The sequence below is a fragment of the Pelobates fuscus genome, chromosome 2 (genome assembly GCF_036172605.1).
Source record: "Pelobates fuscus isolate aPelFus1 chromosome 2, aPelFus1.pri, whole genome shotgun sequence".
In the NCBI taxonomy this organism is placed as follows: domain Eukaryota; kingdom Metazoa; phylum Chordata; class Amphibia; order Anura; family Pelobatidae; genus Pelobates; species Pelobates fuscus.
The window spans coordinates 194935340-194949258 of NC_086318.1; the positions used below are offsets into that span (position 1 = coordinate 194935340).

Consider the following 13919-nt stretch of genomic DNA (forward strand, 5'->3'; position numbering starts at 1 on the left):
ACACCCAGACAGCAAGCCTTTGAGGTAGAGGTGATGGTAGTGCTGTTGACTTGGAGGGAGGGAGACAGACACGGGAGTAGTAACACTTGAGGGAGGAAAGACCAGAGGTTCTGTTTTGGACAGGTTGAGTTTAAGGAAGTGAGCAGCCATCTAGTTGTCCTGAGGAAAGTTCATAGTTATGAACTGAAATGTTGACTTATTTGGAATAAAGCCCTCATATCTTTTTTCAACAAGTCCTTGACTGCTGGCTCTTCTATCACTCTGTATGTATATATGTATACACACACACACACACTTGGAGGCAGAGAAAGAAACACCAAAGGGGCTAGGGAAAAAAAGAGACACCAAAGGGACTGGCGTGAGATAAAGAGACTGAGGGGCGGGGGGAGGGGGGGCGCAAGTAGACCCAGAAGAGGGTTGGAGTGGAGAAAGAGACATGCAATGGGGAGAAAGAGACATACAAACGAACTGTGCGTAGAAGAAGATACACAAAGGGAGTGGAGGTGAGAGACACACAGAGAAAAAAGTTGAGAGGAAATAGGGGATACCTGCCTTCAAAATACTGAGGAGAACAGGAAGCTCCTTGCTCCACAAACTATGCAAGGGACTTAAGTAGTGTGCGCTTGAAGTGTTCCTTTAAATCTATCGCTACATTAATCGGAGAATACAGTGGTTGAAGAGTCCACTAGACTGAGGGCACAGCACACCCACTGGTTACTACGCCCTCTGGATAATGTGTACTGTGCGGTGGGGACCATAGTGAGCATGTGCATCGGGGAGAGCATGGCTGTGTGAGCGCAGCTCTGGTTCTCAGATGGAATGCAGTGACATGAGGCAGCAGAGAAGCAAGGCAGCCAAGGACAGTGAGTACAGCACTCTACTAACTCTGCCACCCATACACAGCATCCCACTGCACTCGCCCTCAGTGAGTGCACCTGCTCTCAGCAACCAGCTAGGCTGCCTGAACTTAATGGGTGTTACAGTCCAGAGCCACAGGTTGGCTGTCAATGTAGATAAGGGGAAGGAGCTTTACTTTATTGTATTACATTTTTACATGTTATGTATACAAAGTGAGTGTTCTACAAGTAATTTGGTGACTGTGCACTCTATATTGTATTTATTTATTCATTACATTATATTGGTGTTATAGGTGCATATCTGTATTTCTCTGAATCTCTCTAATATGTGTGCTTGTACATGCCCGCTGCTTTTATTTTATTTTTAATGGATAACCTCCTTCTTCAACTTTGACTGCTCACATCAGCAAACCCCATTAGAGTCCTCACATCCCTTTCGGCATTTATAGCATTTTGTGAATTGGTATTGCTATTACTTTCTACTACACTTGAATGGAGAAGCCATAGAGTGTTTAATGTCTCTGAATGCATTTATCTAATGGGGTCAGACTGATGGAAGTAATGGAAGCATGGATACAGTGTTACACATTCAGAGGCTTTCTGTTTTAATACACCGAACGAGTGCAATTTTTTAACCCATGTATTGCCAGAGATGCGTGCAACATATAAGAAAAATAACGATTTTCCCACCTGCGTCTTGACGTATTAACCCTTAAAATACCATGTTGGTGGTGTACACAGTGCTTATAGATTATTACTTAGTGAGTTTAAAAAATATTTGTGTAAGTTGTTTTCTTACACAAGAAATACATGAGTTGACATCAATAGATTAGTGGATTTGGCATTGCCTTATGTTCACTGACATTTGTTAACGGTCATCTGTTATGTAATGAATATTGACATTTACGGTAAGTTCCTGGAATTTGCAGGTGGTATTATACCAATCAGGTACAAGTGGGCTGTGTGTAATGCTTTAAATTCGTGAGTGCTCTTTTAATAATTACTCGGTGATTTTGCTTGGATTAAATCAATTTGCTTAGCAGTGACTCTCTATCCATCTGTCCATCCATCTGTCTATCCATTCATCTATCCATCTATCCATCCATCTATCTGTCTATTCATCCATCAATCCCTATCCATCCATCCATCCCTAAACATAAAACATTATCCTAATAAAAATTATTCCAGAATTACTCAGTATAGACTTTATTAGATTTTTCACTTGGACAACATGATGACTACTTGATGAAGCCTATTGAATATGTGAAATGTGTTGTTGATTTTTTTTTTTATGGTATTTTTTTAATGTTTGTTTTTAACAATAAAGTAATTTGGGCTTTTACCCATATTGGATTTGGAAATATACGTTTTATTGTAGTTTTTACCATATTATTTATTTATGCTTGGCGCAAAGTGAAATTTCTGGACTGTGCGCCTCTGACTTTTTTTTTTTTACATATTATACATCTGACATTAGGTGAATTATGTTGTTTGTTAATTGTTCTTAAGCTTCCTCTGTTACTGAGGATATGTGCTCATCAACAAATTAAGCAAATTGTTAATGAGCTTTCTCTATTACTGAGGACGCGTGCTCATCAAAAATCGATAATTTTTGTTATGGAGCTTCCTCTATCACTAAGGACTTGGGCTGATAGTGACAATGGCTCATTCTATTGCTCCAGGAAACATTATTGAAGCATCTACTGGGCTGGAGAGTATAATGGAAGCTAGCATAACACACACTAGCCTCTGCAACACTTCTCATACAATGTCCTCACCCTATGATTTCCCAAGCATATTCATGCGAACTTTAGAATCTCATTAGAAAATGGCACACAATTGAATGCTAGCTCAGGTATTACTTTTTTTTATAAATTCTTTATTTAGAATTTTTGGTAATAGTAGAAGGGTGGGGGTACAGAAAGTAGAACACGGGAGCATGGTTATTTGTATAGAGTTTGTCAGTTGCGGTAACAATATTTGTAAAACATGACATGAGTTGAATGAAAAAAGAACAAACTTTCAGACAGAGTAGAATCCAGTCAGGTTATATAAAGAAGAAACAGTTGCAGGTAGCAATTATTTGCGTGACAGTTTTTATAGTGCCTGCGTAGTCCAGTACATTTCTGTATTTTTCAGAGATATAGTTCGATTTCATGGGGGGAGGAGGGGGGTATAGAAGAGAAAACTGGGGGGGGGGGATGAGTACTGCAGGTAAACAAGGGGTTCATGCATAATCCTGGTATACATTTAAACATTCCATTTTGTGTGTGTTGTGTCACCCTTCATAGTTGTATTAGTGTAATAGTCACAGTTTTGGTGTGTCTTTGGTGTGTTTATCTGTTTTCGTACTTTATCAGTATAGTTATGTTGTGGTATCTTTGCGTTGTTGTTGAGGAGGTCAGTGCAGATTTATGTTAGGGTCATGTAGGTCGAGGCTTGGGTCTCCGCGCCTTGATTCCTGCGTCTCAAGAGCTTTAAGTTAGTCATGTGGCTTGTGGGTGGGGGTGTGTTTGTTGACTTGCAGTCGTGTGCACTTCATGACCGCTTTTGTCGTTGTCTTGTTGCGTGGGGTGATTTGCCGTAGTGTGTCCCCTCTCGGGTAAGGGTGGGGTGGTGGAGGGGTATTAGCGTAGGAATTGTCTGTCGTTAGGGCTGGGTGGGTGGTTTCGCATAGGCGTTTGTTGGTTGCCTTCGGGGTTCAGTCCCAGGTGTGGGGGGGGGGTAGAGGTGGTAGGTGAGGGGGGGTGAAGCGGCTGTGAGGGAGGGTGTGTGGCGGGGCTAGGGGATTTGTGGGGGGGTCTGGTACGGGGGGGGTAGGCGAGGTATGGAGAGAGGAGGGGGCTGTTCTCAGCCGTAGGAGTCATTTAGGGTGTTTGGTGGGGGCTAGGGTGCCAGTATGGTCCTGGTTAGCCATGGGTCCCATATTTTATGATGTGAGTTTGTGGTGTCATGGACCAATGCTGATAATTTGTCCATTTCCACAGATTCGTCTATTTTTTTCAGCACCTCTGGTGTGGCCGGGACAGTGTTGCAGCTCAGGTATTACTTTATTGTGTTATGTATGCCCTCTTAGGGCACCATGGGGGGTAAATGTTCACTCTCCTTTGTCATTGTTTGCCCCCATCTATTTGTAAACATGCTCTATTTTAACGAGTGGGAACAGCATTGCTCCCATTTCATAAAGCATTTATGTGTAATGGAATACACAAACGTGTATTCCTGACCCTATAGTGTTAAAACCACCATTTAAGTAGCCCCCCCCCCCCTTAAAAGGTAAGAAAACGTACCTTATATCCAGTGGTGCGTGGGTCCACCTCCTTGGCATCATCAGAATTGGTGATCTCTTCATCAGAATATTCTGAGATCATCAAGGAGGCGTGGGTGGGGGCATGCTGAAGTGGAGACTCTGAATGTCATTGCAGCACTGCACAAGGAAGCACCTCTTGTGGCCATTAATCTGTAGTTGTTCTGATGACTATAGTGTCCCTTTAAGCTAGATTTGTGAGGAATTTGGGCAATATATTCTCCTTTTTTTTTTTTTTTAAAATTATGAATTTTTATTGTTTTCAGAAAAAACAAAGAAGTAGGGGGGATGGGGATACAGAAAGGAAGAAGGGTGGGGGGGACAACAAAGTCTTAGGACACTCTGCTTTATTCACATACATTGCAATAGGGCAAGTTAACAACGTTACAAGGTGGTATATTACATTGGTATGTATTCATATGACCTTTTCACTATACATGTGTACCATGCAAAATTCAGGAGGCATACTCAGGTCTGACATGTAACCTTGGGTAAGATATCTATACGCCATTCACACAGGTTTGCTAACACATTGCTTGGTGCGTACTTTAGACATATCTATGAGTTACAATATAATATTCGAGACAGGTTCTAGCCGTAGGGGCATGATATACCATATTAAGCCCAGGAAGTATAATATTAGGTCTCATAGCTAGTGGAGTGTTGAGGCTCATATGGCCTAGCTTAGCGGAGTGATGCATTACCCCCGTGTGTATTCTGGATAATGTACCTGAGTTGTTTTCATGTTTTATCTCTATTGGTAGAGGTATGTTATTCGTATATAATGTCTAGTGCGCTGTCCCATGTGCGCCTAACTTGGTTCGAATATAAGCGTCTTATGTTGTATCGTTCGTCATGGGGGCCTAAGCTGATCCCTTGACTGTTTATCGGGCAGTGTTTTGTTTAGAAGTGTAAGCCAAGGCAACCATATTTGTTCTGTTTTTTTGGCGGACTCATGTGAATCTGCGGAGAGCAGTTCATATCTGTAGAATTGGAAGGTTTTGTCAGACAGGTCTTTATGTGATGGACAATATGTAGATTTCCAGTGTCTGGCTAGAAGATACCTCGTTGCTAGTATAATAATTGTTATCACTGTTTTTGCTGCTTTGTTCCATATTGCTGGAAACAGTAACAAAAGGCCTTCCCTCGGGGTGAGAGGCTGCGTTTTGGGTATCATGATTTTTATGATCGCTTGGACTCGTTCCCATAGAGGTCTGATCCTTTTACAATCCCACCACAAATGCACCATGGTTCCTATGTGTAATCCACATCTCCAACATGAGGGGTTTGCGTTAGGAAATATCTGTTGCAACCGTTGGGGAGTAAGGTACCATCTGTAGACCATTTTTCTATGTGCTTCCACATGGGAGAAGCATGATGTATTGCCTTTGAGCGCGTTGAGCGCTTGCAGCCAATCCTCATCTGAGAGTCCAGACAAGCCATCTCTTTCCCATTGTGTCACATAGGCAAAGGACCTCGGAGGTGGAGTGTGTAAGAGAGTTTTATAACAGAGGGATAGTGATTTAGGTTTAGTAGGGGCTGAGTGACATCTCTCTATAAGGGACATCACCATACGTTCTTGTGGTTTTGACGTCTGTTTTTGCAGGATTATCTTGTCATGTACAATACTTTTCAGTTGGAGATATGGAAAGATAAGGGAGTTCGGCAAGTTATATTTCTCCTGTAGATCCGGGAAAGCTAAAATCCCTGAACGTGAGCACACATCTCCAACTCGTCGGATACCATGTGCCAACCAGGGTTTTAGTGAAAGCCATGGTGAGAGTTCCTCTATTGCTTCCAGAGGGGCATGTACACTGTATTTTCCCCTGTCAGTTTTGGTGGTTAGGAATTTATCCCATATTTTCATCGTTAGTGAAGTGGTAGGGTACCACAATGACCCTTTTTTTCGATACATCTTCGGTGTCCACAAGACAGTTTTCAATGAAGATGTGGAGACTCGATCTCTCTCCATGTCCACCCATTGGAACATGTGTGGAGTCGCGTGTAATCGTATTGCTGATTCGAGAATGGCTGCTTCATAATACATATTGAGCTTCGGGAGGCCTAAGCCCCCTTCCGACTGAGTGGTTTGGAGTAGGGAGAGAGGCAATCTAGGTTTTTTGCCGTTCCAAATAAACCTATTCAAGGTAGTTTGTAGTGATTTGAAGAAACTAGGCGGGACTTGTAGAGGCAACATGCGGAATATGTACAGGATTTTTGGTAGCAATATCATTTTAGTGGTGTGTAGCCTGCCTAACCATGATAGTTTGACCTGTCTCCATTTCTGGAAGCTGGAAACGCAGGTGTGTTGGAGGGGGTTATAGTTTAAGGATATCAGTGACTGCGTGTGCAGGGCTAGTTTCACTCCCAGATATGTGATATGTTTCTGTCGCCAGTCAAAGCGAAATGTGGCACGGAGGTTTTGTATGCGTGACATGGGTATGTGTAATGGTAAAGCTTGCATTTGGTAGTGTTCAATTTATAATAGGAGATGCGTCCAAATTCGTGTAATAATGTCATAAGCCGAGGTAGGGATGACTCCGGATCACCCAGGGTTAAGAGGATGTCATCTGCAAACATAGTCATGCGGTATTCAGAACCCTTGATTCTGATACCGGTGATGGTCGGGTCTTGTCTAATTTTAATAGCTAAAGGTTCCAGTGCGATTATATAAAGGAGGGGAGATAGGGGGCACCCTTGACGGGTTCCGTTGGTAAGGTTAAAGGGTGTGGAGAGAAAGCCGGATTGGGACACCTGGGCAGATGGTTTGTTATATAGAGTCATGATCCCCTGGATTAATTCCGGTGGGAACCCGTATTTAGCTAACACCGAGGACATATATACCCAATGGAGTCTATCAAACGCCTTTTCAGCGTCTAAGGCTAACAATAAACTTTCCATGCCTTCTTCTTCAATGTGGGAAAGTATATTCAAAAGTTTCCTGGTGTTATCCGAGCCTTGTCTGCCTTTTATAAATCCCGATTGATCGTTGTGTATTAACTTTGGAAGTATCAATGCTATCCTATTCGCTATTAGTTTGGCGTAAATTTTAGTATCGCAATTTAAAAGCGAGATGGGTCGGAAGTTGGCACAGTGTGTAGGGGGTTTCCCTGGTTTCGGTAATGTGGAAATGTGTGCCTTCAGCATCTCCCTAGGCATAGTTCCCAACTGGAAACACCTATTAAATAGATTTGTCATGTATGGCGCTAAAGTGTTTTTGAAGGTGTGATAATACAGATTAGTGAATCCGTCAGGCCCAGGCGATTTTTGTTTTGGCAATTGGTTGATTATGTCTAGGATTTCTTGATCCTGAAATGGTTGTGTCAACCTGCAACAATCTTCTGTTGATAGGGCAGGGAGGTGGATATCCTGGAGGAATGTATCAATATCAGCCTGATTGAGGGAATGTGTTTCGCTATTGTGTGCTACATTGTATAAATCACTATAATATCTGCCGAATTCCTCCACCACGTCCTGCGGGTTGGTAATTTTTCGGCCCTCACAGTCATGTATAAATGCAATTTTAGGTTGCGTCGTTCGCGACTTTAGTTGGGCCGCCAGAATTTTGCCTGCTCTATTGCCTTCTTTAAAGAATTTATGCTTCATTTTAGTCAGAAAGTAAGTCGTTTTCGCGAGTTCCATATCCCCTAGTTTTGCTTGTAAGTGGAGGATTCGTTTTGTTATAGAATGTGATGGTGATGTTTTGTTTGTGCGGGTGAGTTCCGTCAGCTCGGTTATAGTCTCTGTGTAATTTTTCATGCGTTGTCGTTTGTTGTAACTGGCTTGTTTGATGAATTGACCACAAAGGACCGCTTTGTGGGCTTGCCAAAGTGTGTCTATTTCTATATCTACCGTATCATTAGTGGCGAAATATGTCTCCAAATCCCCTTTGATCTGTGTAACAAACGTGTGGTCCCTAAGGAGCGTATCGTTAAGTCACCACGACCTATTGCCAGAGGTTGGATATTGAGTCATGTATGATATCGTGATCGGGGCGTGGTCAGACCAGGTAGTAATCCCTATGGTGGCCTTGGTGATCCGCGCTAACTGTGTTGTTGGGATGAGGAAGCGATCGATTCTTGAATATGTATTATGGACTAATGAATGGTGTGTGTAATCTCTTCCAAGAGGGTGTAGGGCTCTCCATGCATCAATGAATCCGTGAGTGAGAAGAGTATTTGCTATCAACGTGGTGGTGCGTTGTCTCCTGCGTGTCGTTGCCTGCGCTACCTGTGAGGATGAAGTGGTATCCAAGAAAGGATCTATAAGAAAGTTGGTGTCACCACCAGCAATAATGTTGCCATATTTGTGAGCAAGTGTGAGAGACAAGACATGATCTAAGAAAATATGCTGGTCGTTATGTGGACCATAGAGGTTGACTAGTGTATATTGAGTATTATTAATTATACATTGCAGAATTAGGTACCTCCCTTTCTTATCGCTGATTTTTTTGATCAATTGGAACGAGACTTCGCTACTTATTAGGATTGTGACACCCCGTTTCTTCTTCCTATATGTGCTATGGTACCCTATCGGAAAATTTTTGGACTTAAAAGTAGGTGTGTGCATTGATTGGAAGTGAGTCTCTTGATAAAACGCAATGTGTGCTCTATGTTGTTTGGCCTCCTTAAGCGCAAGGCGCCGTTTATGAGGGGAATTGAGGCCTTTGGCATTCAAGGAGAAGACATTAAGAGCCATATTCGTGGAGTGTATGATTATGGATATGATTATGATATATATACGGGGTTCCCTTACATGTCAAGGGTTTGAGCAGTTGATGCGTCTCTTCATTAGGCCTGGTGGTCAGCCCCAATGTTGTTTGGGTAATGTGGTGAGGCAATTGATATGATGTCAGACTAGTATCTAAGCCTTGCAGAGCGTGAATTAATCTGGCCTGTTGTCGGAAGGTTATCAGGGAAGTGGGACAAGTCAGAGGGGGGAGGGAAGAAGTAACTTGGATAGAACTATATACATTAAGATGGTCTCCATATTGGGACCTAAATGTCATATAGACAATTGAGCAATGAAGCTCGCATGGGGGGAGGAGTCTTTCTGTGGACCCCTTAAGGGGTTGTTCGTGAGTGTTTTGCATAGGAGGAGGTAGTAGTCTATATTTGAACTCTCCCACATAATACATATTGAGTTTTGATTGTAACCTTGTTTCATAATCACTCGGTACAATGATAGCTTTACATTCCCCAGTAGTAAATTATGAAATTATAAATCTAAACCACAATCTAGACATCAACCTAAACATCCCAAAGAAGAACCTTTTTCCCCTCTTAGAACATAAAGGACAAGTTCGTTTTTTACTGGGTAGTTCCCGTAACAAGGGAATTAATGATTCTCATTAGAGCCGTGCTCTCGTTTCAGAGGTATACGGGTCCGTTCCTAAACAGTAGGTGCTGTGTATTATTGGTTTTAAATAGTCCTTGGGACTGTGCGCCATAAATCAGAATATTTCAATATAATGGGCGAGCAATAAAGGTCTTTAAGGAAGGATCCCGCAATCCGCGGTAGGATGCGCATAGTAGGTGGCATTTGTGCTCCCTAAGTTTGGCATGTTAGCCCTGGGTTGGTGCCTATTATAATTATAAGCTTCTCCTGGTGCAGAGAAGTAAACCGAATCTATCGGCATAACTGGGGGGAGAGTATATTATATCTATCCAGGGGCTCCATATCAGTTAGTAGGGCTGTGCGGTAAGCTTTGCCTTATGCCAAAAGCGGCACTGAGATAATCTACCTCCTATGACTGAAACTTTAAACATTAAACAATTTAACAAGACAGGAGTGGATGAACCATATTAACGCAGGGAAGGCCCCACGTCTTTGTTAACTTAAGAGTAAATGGCCCTATTGGGTCAACATGTTAGAGTCACTTAGCTGCGGCTACAGATTGCCATTCATGGGCCAGTGTCAGCGGCGAGGTAATAGCCTGTTTCTTGACATCATCCCCAGGCACAATGTCCTCCATCGGGATATTCCAGGCGTTCAGGAGCTTCTCTCCGTCTGCTGGGTTTAGCATATGGTGTTCGGTGCCGTTGCGCCGCACTATGATCTTCGCTGGGAAACCCCATTTGTAAGGCAGGTCGGCGTCTCTCAGGGCTTTAGTTATTCGTTTAAATGATTTTCTTGCTGTTAGTGTAGTCGCTGAGAGGTCAGTGAACAGCTGGACTTTACAATAATCCTCTGGGAGTGCTGGTTGTTGCCTGGACGCCTGCATTATTTGCTCCTTTGTGGTATAGTAGTGTAATCTGGCAACAGTGTCCCGCGGTATGGAAGTCGGGAGGTGTTTTGGCCTTGGTAGCCTATGAATCCTGTCTATCAGTGTTGCGCCTTCTGTGAGTTCCGGCACCAGTAGTAGGAATAGACGTTTGGCATAGGGGCCTAGTTCTTTAGGGCTAATGCCGTCAGGAATGCCCCGGATTCGGATATTATTCCGTCTATCCCTATCCTCATGATCTGCCAATTTAGCCACGATGGATGACATTTGCGTCTGCATGGTTTCAAAGGCTGTGGTCACATTGTTGTGCGCCGAAATGATCTCTTCTGTCTTGTTCTCTAAATAACCCGTCCTCTCACCGAGTGAATGTAGGTCTGCCCGGATTTCCTTGGCCATTTTGGCAAAATCAGCAGTCAGTGATGCCTTTAGGTCGTTGAGCATTCTTTGGATGGATGCATCCGTGGCCGGAACGACTTTAGTCGATACAGAGGTGACGTCGCTTCTGTCGGAGCTGGAAGCTGGCGATGTAGGCCTGTCGGTGCCATCTTGTACACGGCGTGGCGGAGATTGCATAGCTGTGATCTGCAATGATGCCGGTTTCAGCTTTGATTTTTTCATGGTGCGTTGTGCCATGGTATCGGGTGTCTTCCCCTTTGTCAGTGTAGAAGGGTAAGTGAGAATTGCTTCTCTAATTGCTGTGCTTTTCGGACTCCCGCACGGAGCTGATCTAGCAAGCGTCCGTCTCCATTAGCCGTCAGGCCACGCCCCCATATTCTCCTTTTTAACAGAGCCAGACTGGGAAAAAATTTGCCCTGGGTCTTTTTTAATCACAATGAGAAAGTGCAGGGCTGGAAATGGGGGTGTTTTGTCATCATCAATGGCAGGCAGCCCCCCCCCCCTCAAAATGAGCATGTTGGTTCAATGGACTTTCAGGGCAGACCATGCGCAGAGCCCTGAAGAAGAGCTCTTGCATGAGAAAAAGGCTCTGTATTTGTTCTGCACAGTGCAAGCAAATTTGCTTGTGTCTTGTCTTTGATGTCTGCATAAATGGGATACCAGAGACAAAAGGGCGAGGAAAATATATTGTGCATGTGTTTGGAGGCTGCTTATTGGATTGTGTGTGTGTAGAGTCAGCTGACTGATGTTTTGCGTAAATAGGTTGGTTTTAGTTGTATTGTTTAATATGTGTGGTTAGGAGTTGTAGAGAGTGAGAGAGTGTTTGTGTGTATAGGGACTTTAGTATATATTTCTATAGGTTATGTAGTGTTTGTATGGGGTTGCAAAGAATGAATTTGCATACAAATTTGTGTGTGCATTAGGGATCAAGAGTGTGTGAGGGGTGCAGTGTGTAAGAGGTGTAGTCTGTGTGGAAGGTGCAGCTGGTGTGAGGGGGTGCAGTCAGCGTGTGTGAGGGGTGCAATGTTTGAAAGTGCTGGTAGGTAAAATACCTCAATTGTAGGTAAAATACAAAAAAATAATTAAATAAAATAGTAATGAAAGAAACTGCATATTTGTGGGTGGACAAATATAAAGTTTTTTCCATTACTATTTTATATTAAAAAAAATATTTTGTAAAGTTATGTCCCCCCTCCTCTCTTAACTTTGGCCCCTGAGTGGGACATTACAAGCCTTGGTAGACCGATGGGGAGTGAACTCTAACCTGCAGGTCCTCCGGTGTCACATGCGAGAGGAAGAACCCGGCATGCTGCTGACTAGAGTCTCTGGGTCCTCTTCTTCCTCTGCTGGCTGTCCAGTAAAGTGCAGGTAGGCCGGTGAGGGAGATCTTTGTCATGGACACAGCAATGCCGGCGCTTGGATAGTGCCGGCTCCGCATGGGCTGGCAGGGGAGATCCTCCATTCTACAATGGCTCTCTGGGAGGTATTTTTCACTACCAGATAGATAATGCTGGAAGGAGTAAGTTCCTGTTATTGTTTTTCCTGGTGTTTACTATACTTGTTTGTTTAATTGTTTATATTAGTCCTTGTCAATCCCTCCTAACCTAATAGTTTCTTTTCTGCTTTGAAAATACTGTTGCACTCGATGTCACAATTTAGGCTATTAGCTTTGAACAGTAGTAAGCTAATAATTGAATAATTGAGCCCATTAACTGTGGCTGTTCCCACAAAGCACTGCACTGCTTCTGTGATAAGTTTAGCAGATTTATATAAAATATAAACCACTTCTCTAACGTGGTTATGATCATCAAAGTGCCCTTCTGCTGTCCCTCATTTATTTTTAAAACATGTATTTATGGTAAACTAGGGTGTCTGGATGCCAGTGGTGTCTCCCTGCTTCTTCTGCTCTACTTAACAATTCCTTGTTAACCAGAACAATGATGAGGGAAAGTGATAAGCTCAGAATATCACTTGTGCTCTCAGTCAACCACTGCTGTTCATCGCTCATATGCCCATTACAATCCATGGGAGGAAGTGATAGGCTGAGAGTGCTCATGTAACACTTTCATCCTATCACGGCCCACATTGGTTCTCTGATTAAGAAGGAATTATTATCAAGAGCAGAAGGGTCAAGGATGACTGCCCAACCAACATAACCATGTCACAACGGCAGAGAAGCACAATCATGTGGCCGTGCCTGATCTGCTCAGACAAAAAAGTTTAAACCATGCTGGGAAACTTACCTTGCAGCGGATTCCGATCTGGTCCACTCTGCATGCTGCTCTTGGCCAATATCAGATGGACGCTAGTCGTTGCAATACAGCCCTAACTCTGAGCATGACATAAGTGATGCGAATCTGCAGGCGTCATTGCGTCATTGATGTGCACAGACATTTTGGTCTATTTCAATTCTGGCCATTCCTTGTCCTCCTAGGGCTTTTAAAACTCATATTATGTTTTTAGCAGTGCCCTGTCATGGTTTCCATTTACTGGTAATCGGACAGAGTGTGTTTATCTTGTATTTCTACTTGACATTTTGACTTTGCTTGTTCTTGGCTAGTGTTATTTCTGGCATCACTGATCTACTGGCTTGTCTACTCATTATCGTCTCTTTCTGTGTCCCTGACCTTGGCTTGTCTCTGACCATTCTTTATTTACATTAAGGCCAGCCACTCTAAGGCCCGGTAATACGTATATTTCTAAGCAGTTTACAAATGATATATTTCGCTTAGACACTGCATGTTGGGTCATTGTATATCCTGACACAGGTGAAGATGGTTTAGAGAGCTGAGGCACTTCCTTTTAATATGGATTCCATTTCCATCTTTCCTTTTGGTAAGTACTACTGAGTTTTGCAAAAATTGTAGCTGTGAGCTCACCCCTCTTGCTTAAAGAATAATAGAAAAAACATCTATTCAACAATATCTATTCAGAAGCTTGTCAACAACATGGCTTCTATTAGCTTTTATAGCATTGGTATTCATGTACTTTAGGGAATGCCAGAGCTGAAAAATATGCAGTGTTCATAATGCTTACGTTCAGGGCTTTATGGGCAAGATGGATGACGAAATCACAGCTGCTTCCTACTGCACACTGAATGTGCAAACTAGTGAAACTCAAATGTTAATAATTTCCA

General features: G+C 43.0%; 1 protein-coding gene across 1 annotated transcript in view; it reads left to right on the forward strand.

Annotated features, from left to right (window-relative positions):
* Window positions 1–685: 685 nt before the first annotated feature.
* MRAP2 (melanocortin 2 receptor accessory protein 2) overlaps window positions 686–13919 on the forward strand; it is a 61513-nt gene continuing 48279 nt past the window's right edge. The window contains exon 1 of the mRNA XM_063443062.1: window positions 686–863. The gene's annotated coding sequence lies outside the window, so the exon portion shown is untranslated. The remainder of the gene's footprint in view (window positions 864–13919) is intronic.